Source organism: Pongo abelii, chromosome 5 (genome assembly GCF_028885655.2).
Source record: "Pongo abelii isolate AG06213 chromosome 5, NHGRI_mPonAbe1-v2.0_pri, whole genome shotgun sequence".
NCBI lineage: Eukaryota > Metazoa > Chordata > Mammalia > Primates > Hominidae > Pongo > Pongo abelii.
The window spans coordinates 124,051,506-124,073,933 of record NC_071990.2 but is presented as its reverse complement, the minus strand read 5'-3'; the positions used below and the strand labels follow the sequence as shown (position 1 = coordinate 124,073,933).

Below are 22,428 nucleotides of genomic sequence, written 5' to 3'. Positions count from 1 at the left end.
TCCAGTTACATCAGTGCACAGGGATCCACTGCTATTGTCTCAGGTATAACTATTACTTCAGGTAGAGATATGTGCATCTGCATCCTCTTTGTTCCATCTCTGGACTTTAAGGTTGATGGTCTATTTAAATCGTTCTATGCCCTCCATGAGGTCCATGAAATCACTTCGGAGTTTCACTCTTCTGAGGGGCTGGGAACTCTGTGAGGTGGCAGTCAGGCCCATCTGCTTGGGCACTTCTCTTGACCATTGCTTGTCTACCTTTCTAGGGTCGAAGAACATATAGAGAGAGCTTCTTTATGATACCAAAATTTTCCCTGGGAAGTGAGGGATAGTCCTCTTTACACTTGGATTTTCATTAGAATTTTTATTATTCAATCTCCCTTCTGTTCAACCCAGTGAGCTGGAGTCCTGGCCACCTTCACAGAGACTTGAATAATGACTAGGGTCTCATTACATCCTGAATTCTTCTCCCACTAGCTAGTCAATGACTCATTTCCCTTCCCAGAAACATCAAAACTTTTACATCATCATATAGTAATTCCCACTCTACGGTTTGTTCTCAGTTCTTCAGTTTCAGATAGCTCAAGAAATCTTTTCTTTCAAAAAGTCAGGCTATTGTCATAAATAATGCTGACTTTCAAGACTATGGCTCTTTGTTTAGATTTTAAAAAACAGAAACTTAAGTGATCGTTTGTTCTAGATTAAGTGCATCAACCCTCAGTAAACAGCCTTTATAGAGTATTAAAGCAAGTATAAAGGAGTAAAGAAATCTCAGTTGATAATTAAAAATGTTATCAGCCATACACAGGTAGAACAGCTACTCTTAATTGGGCCCTTAGCTAGGCAGTGGCTTTTATTAATATATACTGTACATGGCTTTATACGCAATATTTTATTTAATCTTTACCACAGATGTCAGAGAGGGAGGGAGAGAAGAGGGAGGAGAGAGAGATGCCCTACAATTCAAAAGAAACAACTGAAATAGAGTCTTTTAGATATTAAGAAACTTGCCGTAAGATAGGATTTAAGCCCTGTCACATAGGATTCCAAAACACGGATTTTTAAAAATTTCATTATATTGCCTTTTCTAGAGTCATAGGCCCTTATAAATTTAGAAGAGATTAGACTAAAATAACTTTATAAAGTTATAAAGAAGTCACCTAAAAGTCACCTAGTACAGCCATCTACAATATGCCTGAATCGTTTCAACAAGAATATTTTTCTTCTTTGAACCACATATTCACCATAGTGTTTCAGCAAACCCAAAATATTGTTTCAGTAATTCATCTGATATGAAAACTTTAATTCATTTTTGAAACTTAAAAAAGAAGATCATACAATTGAATAATGTGCACAATTTTGAAAAAATTTATTTTTTGTTCTCTATACCTATTATTATGTAATACACATACAATATAATGTATATAATATGTGTAATCCATGAACACACACACATTTAGATGTCATAAAATTCTTTCACAGAATAAAACAGAAACAAATACTTCTCTCATTGGTGGTATAATCCTATCTAATATAATTTAAATATTTTGTTGTTTTTAAGGTGTGTGAGTTTTGCCTCCTAGCTTATCTTTCATGTCACAACAATTGGCAGAATTCATTAAAAATATTGAGGTCAATATAAATTTTTGTTTAATAATCCTGTTTTTTGGTTTAATTTTAGACTTTTTAATGCACTTAATCTTTGTAGCTTTTTTGTTAAAATATGAAAATAAGTTTGCATTTCATGAAAGGGTATTTTCTGGTTACAAAGGAGAGAAGGCCCCAAAGAATGCAGCATAGGAACCCTCTACTGTATTAGATTCCCTCAGGGTAATTGAAATTGACAGCTGACTACACTGTATTTACCAGTCCTTTTAGTCATTTCTATACAGTAAGGCAAATCAATATGCGTCTACTGTCAAATCCAGGACATTCCCCCTGAAAGCTTTAATTAAGATTTGTGACCTTCTCCCAGCTAAGTACACCTCAACCTGAATATCCTTTTAGCTCAGTAGCTGTTCAATGATCAGGCACTCTGCTCCTTCCATCTGCTCTAACAGTGACCTCCTTCAAATTTTTTTATGAGCTTTGGGTATTTTCTTTTTATAGCTTTGCCAACATAATCATATTACATCCTGACACCAGGCAGTGTAAATTAATTCCCCTTTTTTTTAATGCACCACTCCACAAAGAACCAGATTTTTCACTTTAACACTTGATTAAATTGTGGAAAGGAGAAGAAAAAAAAAATTGAGAAAACTTTATCTCACCTGTGCCAGCTTGGAGACTGAAAAAGTTAATTTAAAGCAAATTAGCTCTTCCTAAGATTTTTTTTACAAATCTTAACGTGGGAGATGGGGAGAAATACAGGAGAGATAAAGCAAGTTTGAATAAAACACCTATTTACTGAAAATTAATCTTACGCCATTTAAACCAGGACAGTGTTTCCCCAACTTCTGTTCATAAGACTCAGCTGAGAAGTCTGTTAGCAATACAGATTCCAGGTACCTTCCCTAGAATTTTTGATTCAGTATGTCTGACATCATATGCATTACAAGCACCCTAGGTAACTGTGGTCACACAGTTTGAGAATAATGAATTGGAGTAAAGGTTAGGCAACATTCTCCTCCATCTTTCTCCAATAATACTCTTGGGGGTGGGGGTATGCCACATATATCCATTAAGATTAAGTATCTTCAGGATCTAACAGCATATATACCAAAATGAATGGACTATTTACTGTGGTTTTAACAAAGTGTAGAAATGCATACACATGACCTTGGAAGCCTACTCATCCAATTTCAGACCTTATTTAAAATTGCCTTGTAGTAAATTAAAAATTTAAATCTCAAAATTAACTTTCTCAATACCTGCCCTGTCAGGATATATGCTGATGGCCTTGTCTAGATCAGTCATCTCCTAAAGTTTTTTACTTTTCACTCTGATAATCAACCCTGAAGTTCACCACTAAATCAGTTTAATATGATGTTCACTAAACATTCTCTATGGGTAATGGTTTTTCCCCAGAAGACTAAAATATCCCGAGAGGTAAGAACAGATTCTAAGGGTGGAAAGTAGATAGAAAATATTCATTGAGTGCTTTCCAAGTGAACTTAACATTGATCTGACACTGTGTAGTCCACATCATTTGCAGATCCTGTCTATGGGGAGAGAAAGTGTATGTTATCAAACTTCATAAAAGTGTTCTGTTGGCATTTTAAGTATTGTCACATTTATATCTTAGGCAGCATGTCTGAACCAAGAAAAACCTTTCAAGTCATCCTGCCAGTTTGTTCATTCCACATCAGATCTTTCAAATATTATACTTTGACATTTGATTAAGGATGCTGAAGAATTTTAGTATGAGAAAATTCCCACAAATCTATCATAATTCAAATAGCTGAAGAAAATACTAAAAAGCTGACTCAGCTTGTCATAATTTGAAAACTAGTATAATTAAAGATAATTTTAAATATCCTCACTAGCAGGGGGCGGTGGGGAGTAAACGAAGTATAGAAACACTGAAAGTCAACAGTTAGTTGACTCTAACTTCCAAGCTACGTACTCCACCCTAGAGTACTGAAGTTTCAGAAAACCTTGAAGCCTTGTGTTCTGGGGTCTGCTGGACCCTGAAATTAATTATACATCACAGGGTACAGAGGATAGAATGTTCTGACATTTTCAGAAGCCCCAGTTACAGTTGTGGATCTTAAAAAACAATGCAGATATGCATTGGTTCTTGTCTTGTTTTTATGTACTTGCATGTAAATGCAAGTCCTTTATCCTCAGCAAATCCTCTATGGAACATGGAGAGAAAGCAGAGGTGCCTACCTTCTCTTAATTTGAATAGTCTTTATAATTTAAAGTATTGTTAATTGCCAAGATTAAAATTCAAAACTTGTTTCCTAGTAACTTATAAATCAGAAGGCTTTATGTAGTCTGAAACATAATATTTCTTTGATGTATTTTTAATCTAAAATAAGGTAGCCCAGATGAGGGATAGATCTTGATGGCTGAATAGAAGCCTCTTCCTATTGTCCCCCTGACAGAAACAACAATTTAGTTTAACAACTATCTACACGTTTATAAGAACCAAAAATCAGGTACTAGCTCAACCACAGTGGGGTAGAGCACCAACCAGCCTTGTGAGGTCCCCAATTCTAGGCCTTGGCTCTTGGATGGCATTTCTGGACCTGCCATGGGCCAGATGGGAGCCCACTGCCCTGAAGGGTGAGTCCCAAGCCTGGAAGCATTCACCACAAGCTGACTGAAGAGCTTTAGGCAAGTAGTGAAAATAAGCAATGGCCTGGAAGTACTCCCCATGGGGCTGTGGTGGTGGCCACTGAAAGAGATTCCTCTGGCTGTGGAAAGGAGGGGAAGGTGGGAAGGACTTTGTTTCATGGTTTGAGTGCCAGCTTAGCTGCAGTAGAATAGAGCAACAGATAGATTCCTGAGGTTTTGACTCCAGTCCCTGGCTCCCATTTGACATCTCTGAATTCACTCAATGTGCCAGGGAATTCACTGCCCTGAAGGGAGGACACAGGTCTGACTGGCTTTGCTACTCGCTGATCATAGAGCCCTAGGGCCTTGAGCAAACATAGGCTATAGACAGGGGGTGGTTACAGCGGGCCTTGGGCAAGACCCAATGCAATGCTGGCTTCAGATCTGACCCAGAGCAGTCCCAGCACTGGTGGTCACAGGGGTGCTTGTGTCACCCTCCTTCCAGCTCCAGGCAGCTCAGCACAGACAAGGAGACTCTGTTTGGAAGAAAGTAAAGCAAGAGAGCAAGAGTCTTTGCCTGATAATCCAGAGTATTCTTCTGGGTGTTATTGAACACCACTAACGTGGTACCTCTATAAGCCTACAAGAACCACAGTGTTACTGGGCTTTGGGTACCCTGTAATGCAGATATGCCTTAGATCACAATCCAAATCCTTTCAAATACCTGAAAAGGCTTCCCAAGAAGGATGAGTAAAAACAAGCCCAGACTGAGAAGACTACAGTAAATACCTAACTCTTCAAGGCCCAGACACCAATGAACATCCACAAGCATCAAAAACATTCAGGAAAACATGGCCTCACCAAATGAACTAAATAAGGCACCAGGGACCAATCCTGGGGAAAAAGAGATATGTGACCTTTCAGACAGAGAATTCAAATTAGCTGTTTTGAGGAAAGTTAAAAAAAAATCAAGATAACACAGGGAAGCAATTCAGAATTCTATCAGTTAAATGTAACAAAGAGATTGAAATAATTAAGAAGAATCAAGCAGAAATTCTGGAGGTGAAAAATAAAATTGACATATTGAAGAATGCATCAGAGTCTCTTAATAGCAGAACTGATAAAGCAGAGAAAGAATTAGTCACCTTGAAGACAGGTTATCTGAAAATACAGTCAGAGCAGACAAAGGAAAAAGGAACAAAAAGGAATAAAGCACTCATACGAGATCTAGAAAATACCCTCAAAAAGGCAAATCTAAGAGTTATTGGCCTTAAAGAATAGATAGAGAAAGATATAGGGGTAGAAAGTTTATTCAAAAAGATAATAACAGAAAATTTCTCAAACCTAGACAAAAATATCAATATCTAAGTACAGGAAGGTTATAGAATACCAAGAATATTTAACTGAAAGAAGACTACCTTAAGGCATTTAATAATCAAAGTCCAAAAGGTCAAGGATAAAGAAAGAACCCTAAAAGCAGCAAGAGAAAAGAAACAAATAACATATAATGGAGCGCCAATATGTCTGGCAGCAGGGTTTTCAGTGGAAAATTTAGGGCCAGGACAGAGTGGCATGCCATATTTAAAGTGCTAAAGGAAAAAAACCTTTTACCCCAGAATAGTATATTTGGCAAAAAAAAAAAAAAAAAAAAAAAAATGTCCTTCAAGCATGAAGGAGAAATAAGGACATTCCCAGACAAACAAAAGCTGAAGGATTTCATCAACACCAGACCTGTCTTACAAGAAATACTAAAGGGAGTTCTTCAATCAGAAAGAAAAATAAATGTTAATGAGCAAGAAGAAATCACCTGAAGGTACAAAACTCACTGGTACTAATAAGCACACAGAAAAATACAGCATATTATAACACTGAAATTGTGGTGTGTAAATTACTGTTATATTAAGTAGAAAGACTAAAAGGTGAACCAATCAAAAATAATAACTGGGACAACCTTTCAAGATATAGACAGTAAGACATAAATAGAAACATCAAAAACTTAAAAAGCAGAGAGAGGAAGTTAAAGTATAGAGTTTTTGTTAGTTTTCTTTTTGCTTGTTTGTTTGTTTATGCAATTAGTGTTAGGCTGTCATCAGTTTAACATAATGGGTTATGAGATACTATTTGCAATCCTCATGGTAACCTGAAATCAAAAAACATACAACAAATACACAAAAAAATAAAAAGTAAGAAATTAAACTATGCCACCAGAGAAAATCATCTTCACTAAAAGGAACACAGGAAAGAAGAAAAGACCACAAAACAACTAGAAAACTACTAAATGGCAAGAGTAGTCCTTACTTATCAATAGTAACATTGAATGTAAATGGACTAAATTCTCCAATAAAAAGACACAGAGTGGTTGAATGGATTAAAAAACAAAAAAAAAAAAAAAAAAGAAAGAAAAGAAAGACCCAATGATCTGTTGCCTGTAAGAAACACACTTCACCTATAAAGACACACATAGACAGAAAATAAAGGATGGAGAAAGATATTCCATGCTAATGGAAGTCAAAAAAGAGCAGGAGTAACTATACTTATATCAAACAAAATGTACTTCAAGACAAAAACTATAGGAAGAAACAAAGGTCATATAATGATAAAGGGGTGTATTAAGGAAGAGGTTATAACAATTTTAAATATATATGCATCCAACACTAGAGCATCTAGATATATAAAGCAAATATTATTAGAGCTAGAGAGAGAGATAGACTCCCAACATAATAATAGCTGGAGACTTCAACATCCCACTTGCAGCATTGGACAGATCTGCTAGACAGAAAATTAACAAAGAAACATTGGACTTAATCTGCATTATAGACCAAGTGAACCTGATAAATATTTACAGAACATTTTATCCAACAGCTGCAGAATACACATTCTTCTCCTCAACATACTGCACATTCTCAAGAATAGACCATACGTTGGGCCACAGAACAAGTCTTAAAACATTTTAAAAATTGAAATAATATCAAGCATCTTCTCTGACTACCATGGAATAAAACTAGAAATCAGGAGGAATTTTGGAACCTATACAAACACATGGAAATTAAGCAATATGCTCCTAAATGACCAGTAGATCAATGGAGAAATTAAGAAGGAAATTGAAAAATTTCTTGAAACAAATGATAATGGAAACACAACATACTAAAACCTATGGAATTCACGAAAACAGTACTAAGAGGGAAGTTAATAGCAATAAGCACCTACATCAAAAAAGAATAAAATTTCAAGTAATCAACTCAATGATGCATATTAAATAACTAGAAAAGCAAGAGAAAACTGAACCCAAAATTAGTAGAAGAAAAGAAATAAACATCAGAGCAGAAGTAAATGGAATTGAAATGAAGAAATAACACAAAGGATCAATAAAATGAAAATTCGGTTTTTAGAAAAATAACCAAAACTGACAAACCTTTAGGCAGACTAAGAAAAAAAGAGAGAAGACCCAAATAAATAGAATTAGAGATGAAAAAGGAGACGTTACAATCAATACCACAGAAATTGAAAGGATTGGCTGGGCGCGGTGGCTCAATCCTGTAATCCCAGCACTTTGGGAGGCTGAGGCGGGTGAGTCACGAGGTCAGGAGATCGAGACCATCCTGGCTAACACGGTGAAACCCCGTCTCTACTAAAAAGAAAAGAAAATTAGCCGGGCGTGGTGGCGGGCGTCTGTAGTCCCAGCCACTCGGGAGGCTGAGGCAGGAGAATGGCGTGAGCCCGGGAGGCGGAGCTTGCAGTGAGCCAAGATCACGCCACTGCACTCCAGCCTGGGCGACAAGCAAGACTCTGTCTCAAAAAAAAAAAAAAAGAAAGGCTCATTAGTGGCTACTATAAGTAACTATATGGAATAAACTGGAAAATCTAGAAGAAATGGATAAATTTCTAGACATGCAATCTATCATACAATCTATCAAGATTGAACCACAAGAAATACAAAACCTGAACAGACCAATAAGAAGTAACAAGACTGAAGCCATAATAAAAAGTCTCCCAGGAAAGTAAAGCCTGAGACCCAATGGCTTCACTGCTAAATTCTACCAAACATTTAAAGAAGAACTAATACCAATCCTACTCAAAGTGTTCCAAAAAAACAGAAGAAAAGAATATTGTCAAATTCATCCCATAATGCCAATATTACCCTAATTCCAAAACCAGACAAAGACACATCCGAAAGAGAAAAATACACACCAGTATCCCTAAGGAATATCAATCCAAAAATCTTCAACAAAACACTAGCAAACCAATTCAACTATTCACTAAAAGTTTCATTCATGATGACCAACTGGGATTTATCCCTGGGATGCAAGTATGGTTCAACATACACAAATCAATGAGTGTGATACATTACATTAACAGAATGAAGGACGAAAAACATATGATCATTTCAATTGATGCTGAAAAAGCATTTGATATAATTCAACATCCTTTCATGATAAAAACCCTCGAAAAACAGATACAAAAGAAACATACCTCAACATAAGAAAAGTCATATGTAACACACCCACAGCTAGTATTACACTGAATGGGGAAAAACTGAAAGCCTTTCCTCTAAGATCTGGAATATAATAAGGATATCAACTTTCACTACTGTTATTCAGCATAGTACTGGAAGTCCTAGCTAGAGCCATTAAATAAAATTTTTTTAAAAAAAAGGACATCCAAATTGGAAAGAAAGAAGTCAAATTACTTTTGTGTGCAGATGATATGATCTTATATTTAGAAAAATCTAAAGACTCCACCAAAAAGTATTAGAACTGATAAACTCAGTAGAATATCAGGATACAAAATCAACATTCAAAAATCAGTAGCATTTCTTTATGCCAAGATTTAATAATCTGAAAAAGAAATCAAAAAAGTAATTTCAATTACCATAGCTAAAATTAAAATATCTAGGAATTAACCAAAGAAGTGAAATATCTCTACAATGAAAACTAAAACGCTGACACAAGAAATTAAAGAGGACACAAGAAATTAAAGAGGGCACAAAAAATGAAAAGATATTCCACGTTCATGGATTGGAAGAATCAATAATGTTAAAATGTCCATATTACCCAAAGCAATCTACAGATTAAATACAGTCCCTATGAAAATATCAATGACTTTCTTCATAGAAATAGAAAAAACTATCCTAAAATTTGTATGGAATCACAAAAGACCAGAATAATAGCCAAAGCTATCCTGAGCAAAAATAACAAAACAAGAGGAATCACATGACCTGACTTCAATTATACTACAGAGCTATGGTAAACAAAACAGCAGGCTACTAGCATAAAAACAGACATATAGACCAATGGAACAGAATAAAGTACCCAGAAACAAATCTATACATCTACAGTAAACTCATTTTCAACAAAGGTGCCAAGAACATATACTAAGGAAAAGATAGTCTCTTCAATAAATGGTACTAGGAAAACTGGATATCCATATGCAGAAGAGTGAAACTAGACCCCTGTCTCTCGCCATACACAAAAATCAAACCAAAATGAATTAAAGACTTAAATCTAAGACCTCAAACTATGAAACTACTAAAGGAAAACATTGAGAAAACTCTCCAGGATACTGAAATGGGCAAAGATTTCTTGAGTAATAACTCACAAGCACAGGCACCCAAAGCAAAAATGGACAGATGGGATCACATCAGGTTAAAAAGCTTCTTCACAGGAAAGGAAACAATCAACAAGGTGAAGAGATAACTCATGGAAAGGGATAAAATATTTGCAAAGTACCAATGTGACAAGAGATTAATAATTAAAATATATAAGGATCTCAAATAACTTTATAGGAAAAAATTAATAATTAGATTAAAAATGGGCAAAAAGGGCTGGATGTGGTGGCTCACACCTGTAATCCCAGCACTGTGGGAGGCTGAGGCAGGAGAATCACTTCAGCACAGGAGTTCAAAAGACAATCTACTGGGACTCCATCTTTACAGAAATTAAAAAAGTTATCTGGACATGGTGACACCTGCCTGTTGCCCCGGCTCTTTGGGAGGCGAGGTGGGGGGATGGCTTGAGCCTAGGAAGTTAAGGCTGCAGTGAGCCATGATCATGCCACTGCACTCAAGCCTGGATGAAAGAGTGAGATCCTTTTTCAAAAAATAAAAAAAAAAAACTTAAAAATGGGCAAAAGATTTGAAAAAAAATATTTCTCAGAAGAAGACATACAAATGGCAAACAGGTATAAGAAATGGTGCTCCATATTATTCATCTATCAGAGAAATGCAAATAGAAACCAATGAGATACCATCTCACTCCAGTTAAAATAGCTATTATTTAAAAAAGAGGCAATAACAAATGCTGGTGAGGATGAGGAGAAAAGGGAACCCTCATATACTGTTGGTGGGAATGTAAATTTGTACAATCACTGTGGAGAACACTTTGAAGTTTCCTCAAAAAATTAAAAACAGAGCTACCATATGATCTAGCAATCCCACTGCAATGTACATACTTCAAAGAAAGGAAATCAATATATCAAAGAGGTCTGCACTTCCATGTTGACTGCAGCATTATTCACAATAGCTAGGATTTGGAACAACCTAAGCGTTCATCAGAAGATGAATGGATAAAGAAAATGTGATACATATACACAATGGAGTACTATTCAGCCATAAAAAGAATGAGATACTGTCGTTTGCAACAACATGGATGGAACTGGAAGACATTATGTTAATTGAAATAAGCCAGGCACAGAAAGACAAACTTTGCATGTTCTCAGTTATTTGTGGGAGCTAAAATTAAAACAATTGAATTCACGGAGACAGAGAGCAGATGGATGGTTACAGAAGCTGGGAAGGGGATCATGGGGTAGTGTTGGGATGGTAGTAAAGGATGGTTAATGGGCACAAAAAAATGTAGAAAGAATAAGACCTAGTATTTGATAGCACAACAGGATGACTATAGTCAGTAATAATTTAATTTTATATTTTAAACTAAAAGAGTATAATCAGATTGTTTTTAACACAAAGGATAAATGTTTGAGGTAATGGATGCCCCATTTACCCTGATGCATGCCTGTAACAAAATATCTTATGTTCTCCATAAATATATACACCTACTATGTACCCACAAAAATTAAAAATAAAAAGCCAACAAAAACTAATCAATTAATTAATTTTAAAAAGCTAGCCCAGTTACAGCAGAAATTTTCCTTGAGTATTTCTTTTTTTCATAGGCAGTTGTCCAACTGAGGCCAAATAGAACGGGCATTTTGCTGCTGTGCTTATGCATGATGTAAACTCATTTGAACCTAAGATTCTTCTTTTTCTTTTTATCCTTTTTAAAACTTGCCTTGAGATTTATCTGGGAAATACAAATTGGGTCATTCTTATCTCTATTGCTTATATACACTGTAGTAATTATAAATGCCAATAGAATTTTTAGTCTTTTTAAAACTGCAGCTTTTTGGTATTACCTACGCTTTGGCCCAATCTCCCCCTTTAATTCATGATGATCTCATTTCTTAAATTAAAGATAGTGATAGGATCCAGTTCCTAATTCTATCACTGTCTATGACTGGGGGCAAGTGACTAACTTTTCATAACATATTTTCAATAATCTGAGAAGTTTAGCAGCTGGAAGAAAATTAATAAATGTGTTTTCTGAATTTAAAAAATTTATAGAAATATTTCAATAGACTAATTTTTAAGATTGCAATGTACATTTTACATGAGACTCACATGTGTATCTGACCTTGACCAAAGCATACCTTATCCAGTTTTTCTTATTTTACAACTTAAGAGAATTGATGCAAAGCCAAATTAATCAATGCTATTAAAGGCAGTCAAGAGGAAAACAAAACAAGTGACGATCAATGTGTAATTTGTAGATATCTGAGAATTTTGGAGCTAGAAAGAATTTTAATCATCAGCTCATTAATAAACAAAACTAAACTAAAAACAAAAAAGCAGGTCTATTTTCAAAGATGTGTATAGGAGACCAGATTGCTGGTATGACTAATCATCTGATTAATTTGAAAATCCAGTCTAAAGCTCATGTCACTGGACTTCTAGGGCAAACTTATAAGATAATGGTGGTTTCTATAATTTTTTTCAAGAATAAACATCAGTTTCTAACATCAGATTACTAGTGGACATGGTGGTGTGATTTGTAAAGGTAAAAGGCCCAGCCTCAGTTTGGGGGAGATGTGGAAGAGAAAGATAGATTTTCTGATATCCTTCTTTGAGGGCTAGGTCTTTATTGTACTTAGGGGAAAGCGTTTTTTTCCTCCCAATTTTTATTTTATTGTGATAAAAATAACACTTAACATGAGATCTAGGTGCTTAACAAATTTTTAAGTGTAGAATACAGTATTGTTGACTAAGGTACAAGTTGTACAGCAGATCTGTAGAGCTCACTCATTTTGGTTTACTGAAACTATATGCCTATTGATTAGTAACTCCCCATTTCCTTGTTCTGCCATCTCCTGGCAACCACCATCATTCCACTCTTGGCTTCTACAAATTTGACTATTTAAAGTGCTTCATGTAAGTGAGCTCATGCAGCATTTGTCTTTCTGTGACTGGCTTATTTCACCTCAAGGTTTATCCACGTTGTCATACTTAATAGAATTGTCTTCTTTTTAAAGGTATAAATATACCAAGTTTTCTTTTTCCAATCATCTATTGGTGAACAATTCAGTGTTTTCACATTTTGACTGCTGTGAATAGTGCTGTAATGAACATGGGAGTGCTAATATCTCTTTAATATCCTGATTTAAATTCTTTGGAATAAATATCCAGAAGTATGACGGCTGGATCATATCATAGTCTTATTGTTAGTTTAGGGGAAAGTTTCTGATTGTAAGGTCTATTAGGGAAAGACATGTACATTTCTTGCCCTTGAGTCTTGCTTAGAAGTCAGTCTGTGTTCTTTTAAGGCTTTATGAAAAAACTGATTTACTACATTGGTAAAGCCATCTTGCTTGGGAGTAGATTGTTGGGGTAGAGGAGACTTGGTTAAATGAGAACTCCACTTTGAAACAATAATATTCTGAATGATAAAAGTTCCTTACTGATGTGATTTCAAAGTTGTACTCATTGAGGTCTGATGTAATTTGGATATTTGTCCCCACCCAAATCTCATGCCGAATTGTAATCCTCAACGCTAGAAGGAGGGACTGGTGGAAGGTGTTTGCATCATGGAGGGTGAATTCCTTATGGCTTGGTACTCTCTTCCTAATAGTGAGTTCCCTCAAGATCTGGTAATTTAGGAGTGTGGCACCTACCCCTCCAACTCTCTCTCACTTGCTCCTCCTTTTGCCATGTGACATGACTGTTCCCCCTTTGCCTTCTACCATGATTGGAAGCTTCCTGAGGCCTCTTTAAAAGCCAAGCAGATGCCAGCACCACGCTTCCTGCACAGTCTGTAGAACCATGAGCCAATTAAATCTTTTTAATAAATTATCCATTCTCAGGTATTTATAGCAATGTAAGAACAGCCCAATTCAGGCTCTGAATTCCATAACTGCCAAATTTTAATAATCATAATGTGTACTGATTTATGTGCAGAGAGAATTATTGACTCGATTCCAGGAAGGCAGCACATAATTAAATCAACCTTGCCTGTGGGAGATGAGCAGATGCCTGAAACAGGTTACAAAGTAAGGAAAGAGCCAATCAACTGGGGACCCTTGTGAATGGGCCCAACTAATGAACTTTAGTAATGATGTTGAATAACCAATTCCAGGTTTCCCATTTCTGCACTATAATTCTCTCATGTTATCCTCAAGGCTTGGTAAAGTTTACTATGCACCATAATCATCCTAGTGATGCCTCTGCTTTGGACAATAAAGTAAAATTGCTGAGAACAATCCCGGGAGGATGTAGACCAGAGAAAACTGTAGCAGGCTCAAGAAGCTTTGGAAGACAGCAGAAGTCTCTCTTTGGAAGAGAGCAGAGAGACCAGAGCAGCAGACGAGAGGTGATGGGCAGCATCCAGGATAGATTCATAGAATCTGAGGGTTGTCAGAAACACTCTGTATGGGTAATACTAAAAAATATGGCACATTCTGAGGTGTAAAAGTTACAACTATGTTTATTGAGGTCTTATGCCAAAATAACCCCTCAAGTTGAAAAAACCTACAGTTTTTAGATAATCCATTGATTCAGAATATATGTAACAAAAAAGCATTTTTGTGAATTAAATACTTTAAATAAATTATTTTTATAAAATAATCTATGCATATTTAGATAATGGTAGCATTAATGTGACAGTATTTATTTAGACACAGACACATGGCTTTGTGGACTCCTCTAATAATTCTATAGAATCCTAGGAGACCAGGACCTCCATGTTGGCAAACATTGAATTGTATCATAAATCATGGCCCTACTGGCCAACCCCCTGACACAACTGTGTCCTGTAACAAGTATAATTTTGCTCTCTAACTCATAAGCCTTCCTCCACCTATCTTTAACTCCCCACTTCTTCCATTTAGAATTATAGACTATGCGAGCTAAAAAAAAAAAAAGTTAGTGTTTATCTAATCTATTTCTCTGAGGTGGTTCATGGATATTGAAAGGCTAGATAACTATGATTGAGTCCCAGAGGGCCTCAGCAGTATATCTGGAAAATAGGATGTAGAAATTTCTCATGCTAGACTCCATCCCACAGTTCAATCAGTTGTTCAGTCCTGAGTTCTGGAACGAATATTGAGCACTGATAGCACATCACCACTTGAGGGCTGTAGGCTGACACATTAGTGCATCCTTTCTTAAGCCATATCCAAGCCTCATTAGTTATATGGTGCACAGTCACATGGCAGAAAATCATTCTTGAGGGAACAATTAAATATTACTCCTGAAAATTCTAAATCATTTTCAATGTGGCTGGGATGGAAAAGCATCATTTAATTAGCAAGTGCAATAAAGCTGTGACATTTAAAGTAAATTATGATATATTTTCCTCTTTCCTTGGTACACTGAATGGTGATATATTGATCTTTATAGTTGCCATTTCCAAGCTTTAATTTTTTTTCTTAATTGGTTAATCCAAAAAATGTCAATTAGGTAATTACCCCTCTGCTGTTTGAATCGTCTTCATTTATTGAGCAAAAGAAAATTGACTTCAGAAGGAGAAATTCAATTATAATATAATACCAGGGGAAATGTTATATCATTGGAGTATAATAAAACAATATTGTATATGAGCAAAACTCAGTTTATTTTATAGGTGTAAAAGAAATGTCCTTTTTCTGAATTCTAAAAAGTAATTTACCAAACAAATGATCAAATATAAATTAGCTAATCCAAAGTCATTTTTATTCACTTATGAATGTATTAATTCATTTGAAAAATATCTGTTGAGTGCCAACTATATGCCTGCCCAAACAGTTTTATAATTGTTTTAACGAACTCCAATGGATGAGAAAAAACATTATAAAAACTATTAACACAAATCCATATATAATTCCAAAATGTGGTAAGTCTTAGATTAAAAAAAATTACAAGGTTTTATGTGAGTATATCAGGACCTGGCTCATTGAGAGTATGAACTGAGATATAAAGGAAGAAATGTAGTTAACTGGTATTGAGGTAGGAAAAGAGTATTTCATGCAGGAGAGACGAGCACATTTTAGGAACTGAAGGAAGGTCAGTGTGGCCAGAGCAAAGGGAAGAAGGGAAAGATAGACACAAGATGAAGTGGATCAGTTAGTAGGGGCCACAGCATTTAGACATATTAAGAATTTATTCTATCCTAATAGTGACAGGAGGTCATTGAAGGATTTTAAGTGACAGTATGACAATCAAAACTGAATTTTAAAAAGTTCGTTTTGGCTACAGCAAACAGAATAGATTGGAAAAGAGGAAAAGTCAGTTCAAGAGATGAGTTAGGAGGCAATTGCAGTATTTCAACTGAGGGATGGTGGTAACTCAGACATGTTGGAGCTCAGAAAGCAATACCTCAAAGTGAAAACTTCAGAAGCAGCCTCAGAAGCAAAATTTTTTCTTTGATCTTGGCCTGCCTTCCTGTCTGGCAGTCCCATTCTCCCCTGAGGCTTGTCATAAAAACTAGAATCCCTCTTCCCCAAGGCAGGTCGCAGAAATCAGAATCCCTTTTTTTCCAAAGCTAGCCATGAAACCTAAAAATATGACTCTAATCTTCCCTCTCCCTTTCTGTCTAAAAACTGGCCACAAAGAAATTATCTAACTCATTCAACCATAGGTCTGAAGAACCCCTCCATTTCAGAGAGGGTCCTCCCCCAAATCCAGAAGGAAAGAATGCATGCTTAGAGCAGCCCAGAAGAATCTAGACTGACAGACCTTGCTGGGTTTCCCCAGTCAGACTATTAGCATGAGATCATACAAGTTTTGTCTAATCATATTTCCATATGGCAATCCATACTTTTTTGAACATAAGCGTAAAAATGGAAAATAGCCCCTGTATTTTGGGGTCTTCATTCTGAAGGCTCCTGTGTATTCATGTTAAATAAATTTGTATGCCTTTTCTTCAATTAATCAGCCTTTGTGAACTGATTTTTCAGCAAACCTTCTATAGAAAGTAGAGTTTATGTGTTCTATTTAACAATCCATAAAGTCCCAAGTTATTTGTGTTCTACAATTGACCTATTTTTACAGAATTATATGTGTCAAAAGAAAAAAGAAAGCAGATGCTATAATAGAAGGTACATGTGGTTTGGTTTAGAATCTGTTCTGAACTTTTGGCTCCTCTACCTATTATCTAAGGGACCTTATACAAGGCACTTAAGCTCTCGAAGCCTCAGCTTCCACCTCTTTGGAGTTCACAAAAGAATACCTCTCACAACTGAGATGATGAAGTGTGACAATGTACGTGATTCTCTCGGCATGTGGAAGGCAAGTTAATATTGAAGAGCCCCAGGACAAATCAGCTCATCTCATCACCTTGGCTTAGAAATATCACCTTCCTTTTGAAACCTGTTCCTCCTCCTGGATTTTCCTGCAAGTGAACACCACTGTACATCCACCCCAGAAACCCAGGAGGCATCCTTTTCCTTCACCCTCCATGATCAAGTCATATAAACTCTGGTCTCTAAATAGGTTTTAAATCTGTGGATGGACTGCTTTTCTCATCCCTTTTCACTACCCAAGATCACCAGCCTCTCCAGCTTAGATGATCTCTTCACTGAGTTTCCTGCCTCGGTTTTTGCCCTCTCATCCATTCTTGACAACAGCCCAGCAAATCTTACCATCTCAGCTCTTCAGCCGTCCCCTTACATCAGGAAAAGCTCACCCAATTTCTTAACAAGACCTGTAACACACTTCATGAAATACACTCTGCTTACTTCCCAGGCTTCTCTCTTGCTGCTCCTCTGATTCCCTCCGGTCCAGCAGTTGAAAGAAACTACCCTCCATTCAGGACTTACAACTCTCAGACATACTCCCTTTCACCTCCAAACACAGGTCACTGCACATTTGTGCTTCCTCCTGGCTGAAGTGCTCTTCCTCCAAAACTCCTTTTCACTTGGGCAACAACTACTCAAAACTGAAGTTTTGGCACACATAACACCTTGTTTGGGATGCACTTTTTTTTCACTTCATGGTATCCCAAGTATGTTGGATCGCCTGTAGCCACAGGAGTCTGACTGGATCGTGGAGAGTCACACAAGTTGGAGGCAGTGGTGTGAGAAGACACAGGCCTCCCGCCACGTGTTGCAGTGTCCCTCTTCCTCCATCATGCTGACGCCAGCCTTATTTATCTGCATTGCATTTGCTCTCTTTATTAAGACTTAGATATATTATTTTCATGTGGTTTCAAAATGTTGTACATTTATATTGTGGGTTATGGTTTTGCACCTAAAACAGACCAATGTCACCTCCTCTCCAAAGACTTCTTTCACTCTCCTAGTAAGTGGAAGTCACGGCTTCTGTGCTCCTGTGGCACTTGCAAACATTCCTGCAGCAATTTTCATACTTATCTCATTTCTCATGATGTTGTGAATGCTTTTGAAACTAGGACTATACTGGATTCATTTTACATCTCTAGTACCCAGGACTGCTCTTCGGACAGAGAAGCACTGAGTATTTGTTGAACATAATTGCACTCCAGAGCTGAAAAATGTCCAAATTAGGGCAAGTAAAGATGTGCCACAAAAAAAACAAAACAAAAAAAAAAACAGAAAGATTCAAGTATTAAACAAAAGAAACAAACTAAGATGATGGCTCTGCCTTCTGGACATACAGAATTTACGAAAAGGCCTGGCTCTGGCTAACATAAAGACCAAGAAGGCAATAGAGAAAATGGTGCAACTATAGGAACAGAAGTCCTGTCCAGGTGAGTATGAGCATTCCCTCAGTGGCCCTTCTGCCTCTTTTCATTCAGGACAGAGAACTGGAGTTGGGAAGGAAGATGCTCTCACTTTCATAGAGCTGGACAGTTAAGAGCACTTTCTATGCCTGCTCTGGAAGCCTGAAGTCAGCACTAGAAAAGCTGGTTTTGCTCATGCCTGTAATCCCAGCACTTTGGGAGGCCGAGGCGGGCAGATTACGAGATCAGGAGATTGAGACCACCCTGGCTAACACGGTGAAACCCCGTCTCTACAAAAAGTTAGCCGGGCATGGTGGTGGGTGCCTGTAGTCCCAGCTACTAGGGAGGCTGAGGCAGGAGAATGGTGTGAACCCAGGAGGCAGAGCTTGCAGTGAGCCAAGATCTCGCCACTGCACTCCAGCCTGGGCAACAGAGCGAGACTCCATTTCAAAAAAAAAAAAGAAAGAAGAAAGAAAGAAAGGAAGGAAGGAAGGAAGGAAAGAAGGAAGGAAAGAAAGCTGGTTTCACAAGTAGCATAGGTTCCTAAAATGGCAGAATTAGAGTCATTCAATTGTGATAAAAATGAAAGTAAGCTTGGGGCAAGAATCCAACTGTTAGTCCTGGTCTTCTCCAGGGGCCTTGGGGCAAATCTCTGAGTTTAATTCCCTCCTCTGCAAAATAAGGGGCTTGAACTAGATGATCTCCAACAGTCTTTTCTGGTTCAGGAAATCTGAAATTTATGGGCTTGACATATGGATTTACTTAAAGCAGCTACATAGCCAAGGGTGAGAAGACAGTCAATCTCAATGTATGCACTGCAGACAATCCAAACTCATCATTTTCATTCTTTACTTGATCTGCACTAGCAGAAGCACACAAGCCTGACTACATCCCCTCATCCATATATGGTAAGCAGCACAGCCAAAACCTTCTTCAACTAAAAGTTAGCGATGCAGTGAGGCTGTAAAGCAGGAATTTTCAAAGTATTATAATCAATGAGGCAGTTTTTAAAAAAAAAAAAAAACAAGTTCCAAGGCCTTGCTTCAGCCCTGCTGCTAAATCAGGAGCTCCAAGATAGAGCCCTAGAAATGTGTATTTTTTACAAAGCTCCCCTTCGATTTTGATTTGGGGATCATTTTTAAAGGAAAATTTGTATTTCTCAAAGATTAGCTTATGAATTACTTTCATAAGAGTTATCTAAGATACTTGTTAATAGTTGGAAGTGTGGCCAAGAATCTGCATTATAGCAATTCTTCCAGTGACTTTATAAATACCAATATCATCCATAACATAGCATATATATGCTTACAAATGAAATATTTACAAGGACAAAACCTCAAGATCTATAAAACAATGTAGTAAAGACAGGAAATCACAGGTACAGTATAGGTTAATGTCATTGTTAATATTTACAAACTGAAGTGTTAGGAAGTTCAGGCAACTTACCCGGAATCACAAGATTAATAAATGTATGCAATGAAACTGAAAACTAATGTCGCAAAGCTATGAAACAGCCTATATTGCTGCAAAATGTGTAATTAAACATTTAATGCACCTTTTCATTAAACAATTGCTGAGGTCTTATCTGATGAAGCAAGATAGAAATATATCTCAGTTCCTGTTGGTCAGTTTTATTAGCTACTACACAAATGTTAATGTCATATAGTAATAATAGTTAACCAAGATAAAGTGACTGTTAACTACTAAGCAGCAATGTTTCAGTGATATCCTGGAATCATAAAATGATCTAGGGTAGTCATCATTTTAGTCAACAACCCTCAAACACAAATATTTATAGTTGAGAACCCCAGAATTATGCTGTCCAAGGTCTCATACAGCTAGTGAAGAGCCCACTCAGCTCCAGACTTTAGTTGCATGACTTTGCTTTACTGATCTTCTTTACACTTGGGCCATGGGCTGGGTACCAATCCATGGCCTGTTAGGAACTGGGCCACACAGTGGGAGGTTAGCAACAGGTGAGCAAGCAAAGCTTCATCTGTATTTACAGCCACTCCACATCACTCACATTACCACTTGAGCTCTGCCTCCTGTCAGATCAGTGGCAGCATTAGATTCTCATAGGAGCATGAGCCCTATTGTGAACTGTGTATGCAAGGGATCTAGGTTGTATGCTCCTTATGAGAATCTAATGCCTGATGATCTGTCACTGTTTCCCATCACCCCAGGTAGGACCATCTAGTTGCAGGAAAACAAGCTCAGAGCTCCCATTGATTCTACATTGTGATGAACTGTATAATTATTTCATTATATATTACAATGTAATAATAATGTAAATAAAGTGTGCAATAAATGTAATGTGATTGAATCATCCCAAAACCGTCCCTATCCCCTCCAACCCCAAGTCTGTGGAAAAATTGTCTTCCATGAAACCAGTCCCTGGTGCCAAAAATGGTCAGGGACTGCTGCTTTACACCATCACCTCTGTGTTCTTAAATTCAATATGCTGATTATTTGCTTTAGTGCTATAATAAAACTTCATTAGACATGATTTTTTTTCAGGGAATAAAACATAATTTTTTTTCACTTACAGGTTCTTCTAAATTTATCTAATAAAATATTTGTGAAAATGTGTGCTTGTCTCGAATTCTGGTAAATTAAAATAGAAAAAGTCTCCTAGATTCCTCATTCTTGAGTTGATCAGTTTTGGGTATAGGACAATAATAGGCCTTTCAGAACTATGATGAAACTGCATGGACCTTAGTATTATGAGACCTAGTTTTGATTTTAAAAAAAAATTCACCAAAAGTGGTCATAGAAAAGCCATATTAACTTTTAACAGAATACTATTTCTTCCCTTTCCTGTGGACCTCTTTTTCTCTTCCTTCTCATTGATGTGACAAACTCTCTAAAATATGTAGACACACATGTGTCTTCACAAAAGGCAGAAAGATAATGAAAAAGACATCATCAAAGAGAAATGTCCAAAGAATAAACCAAATATTTATGAGCTATAGATAGATTTGGTGAAGGTTTTCTAATTGAGGCTTTGGTTTATTTATTTTGTTGTTTGAGGAGTGGTAGATTTTTGCATATATATTTCTCTCATTCAAATTTTGCATGCCACTTCAGACTAAATATCCATTTCCTGTCAAGTGTTTTATGGTAGGAACCATTTCTTTCACAAAATCAATATATAATTTCCTAAATAAAGAAGAAAAGGATACTTACAAATCTCTGATTAAAATATGTTGTTATTTCTGAGACAGGTTTAAAAAATTCTGATAAACTTTCTTTCCTGCAAATTAAAAAAAAAAAACTATGAAGAACCAGAAAAGATGGCGATTCAGTTAATAAATTTTAATTACTTTTGGCTTTTAAAAATATTTAGTTAAAACTGGTAAACATCACGACTTGCCTGACTTTCTCAGGAAAAGCCGAACCTCTAATTCAAACATAAAATTTTCTATTAAAAGTTAAAAGGACCTTATTTCAAATAACAGTTATTAGTTCCCAAGATTATCAGCTACAAAATCCAGTGGATGATTGCTGCATTGATGATGTTAAGGATCATTGTCAGGTTGAGAAATCATCATGTAAAAACAACTGATCATTACAGGAAATATTTGTAGCCACATAAAAATGATTGTAGGACAATATTTCGCATGATACCACCTTTGGAAGCTTGTAGAAACACACCAGACTTTGAGAATATAATTGTAGAGAATCTTCTGCACCCTCCATAAGTATTCTAAGGCATTGTACCAATATTCCCAGTACCCACATAAGGATCATGTCAAAGGAATCGAACCATCTTGCTCTTGGAAATCAAAGTAAACTACCTATATATAATTCCTATTTACAGAATGGGCCTTATATTTCAGGACTTAGCATCTGGCATAAGAAGGGTGAAAAATAATGTGAGTATGAACCATCGGTATGCACATTAGCCACTCATAGCAATAAGGCTCTTTGCAAATTCCCTTCACCACACTCTCACTGCCTTAGTTCAACCTACCATTCACTC

The 22,428-nt window shown here is 36.6% G+C and overlaps 1 protein-coding gene across 16 annotated transcripts in view; it reads right to left on the bottom strand.

Moving 5' to 3' along the window:
* The window catches only part of PKIB (cAMP-dependent protein kinase inhibitor beta), a 236,566-nt gene that overhangs the window by 29,001 nt on the left and 185,137 nt on the right, over positions 1 to 22,428 (bottom strand). For 15 of the 16 annotated variants that reach the window (XR_010140336.1, XR_008526411.2, XR_008526409.2 and 12 more), the window contains one exon: positions 21,633 to 21,699. The exons of the other annotated variant lie outside the window; for it this stretch is intronic. The gene's annotated coding sequence lies outside the window, so the exon portion shown is untranslated. The remainder of the gene's footprint in view (positions 1 to 21,632; positions 21,700 to 22,428) is intronic. 16 annotated transcript variants of the gene reach the window in all.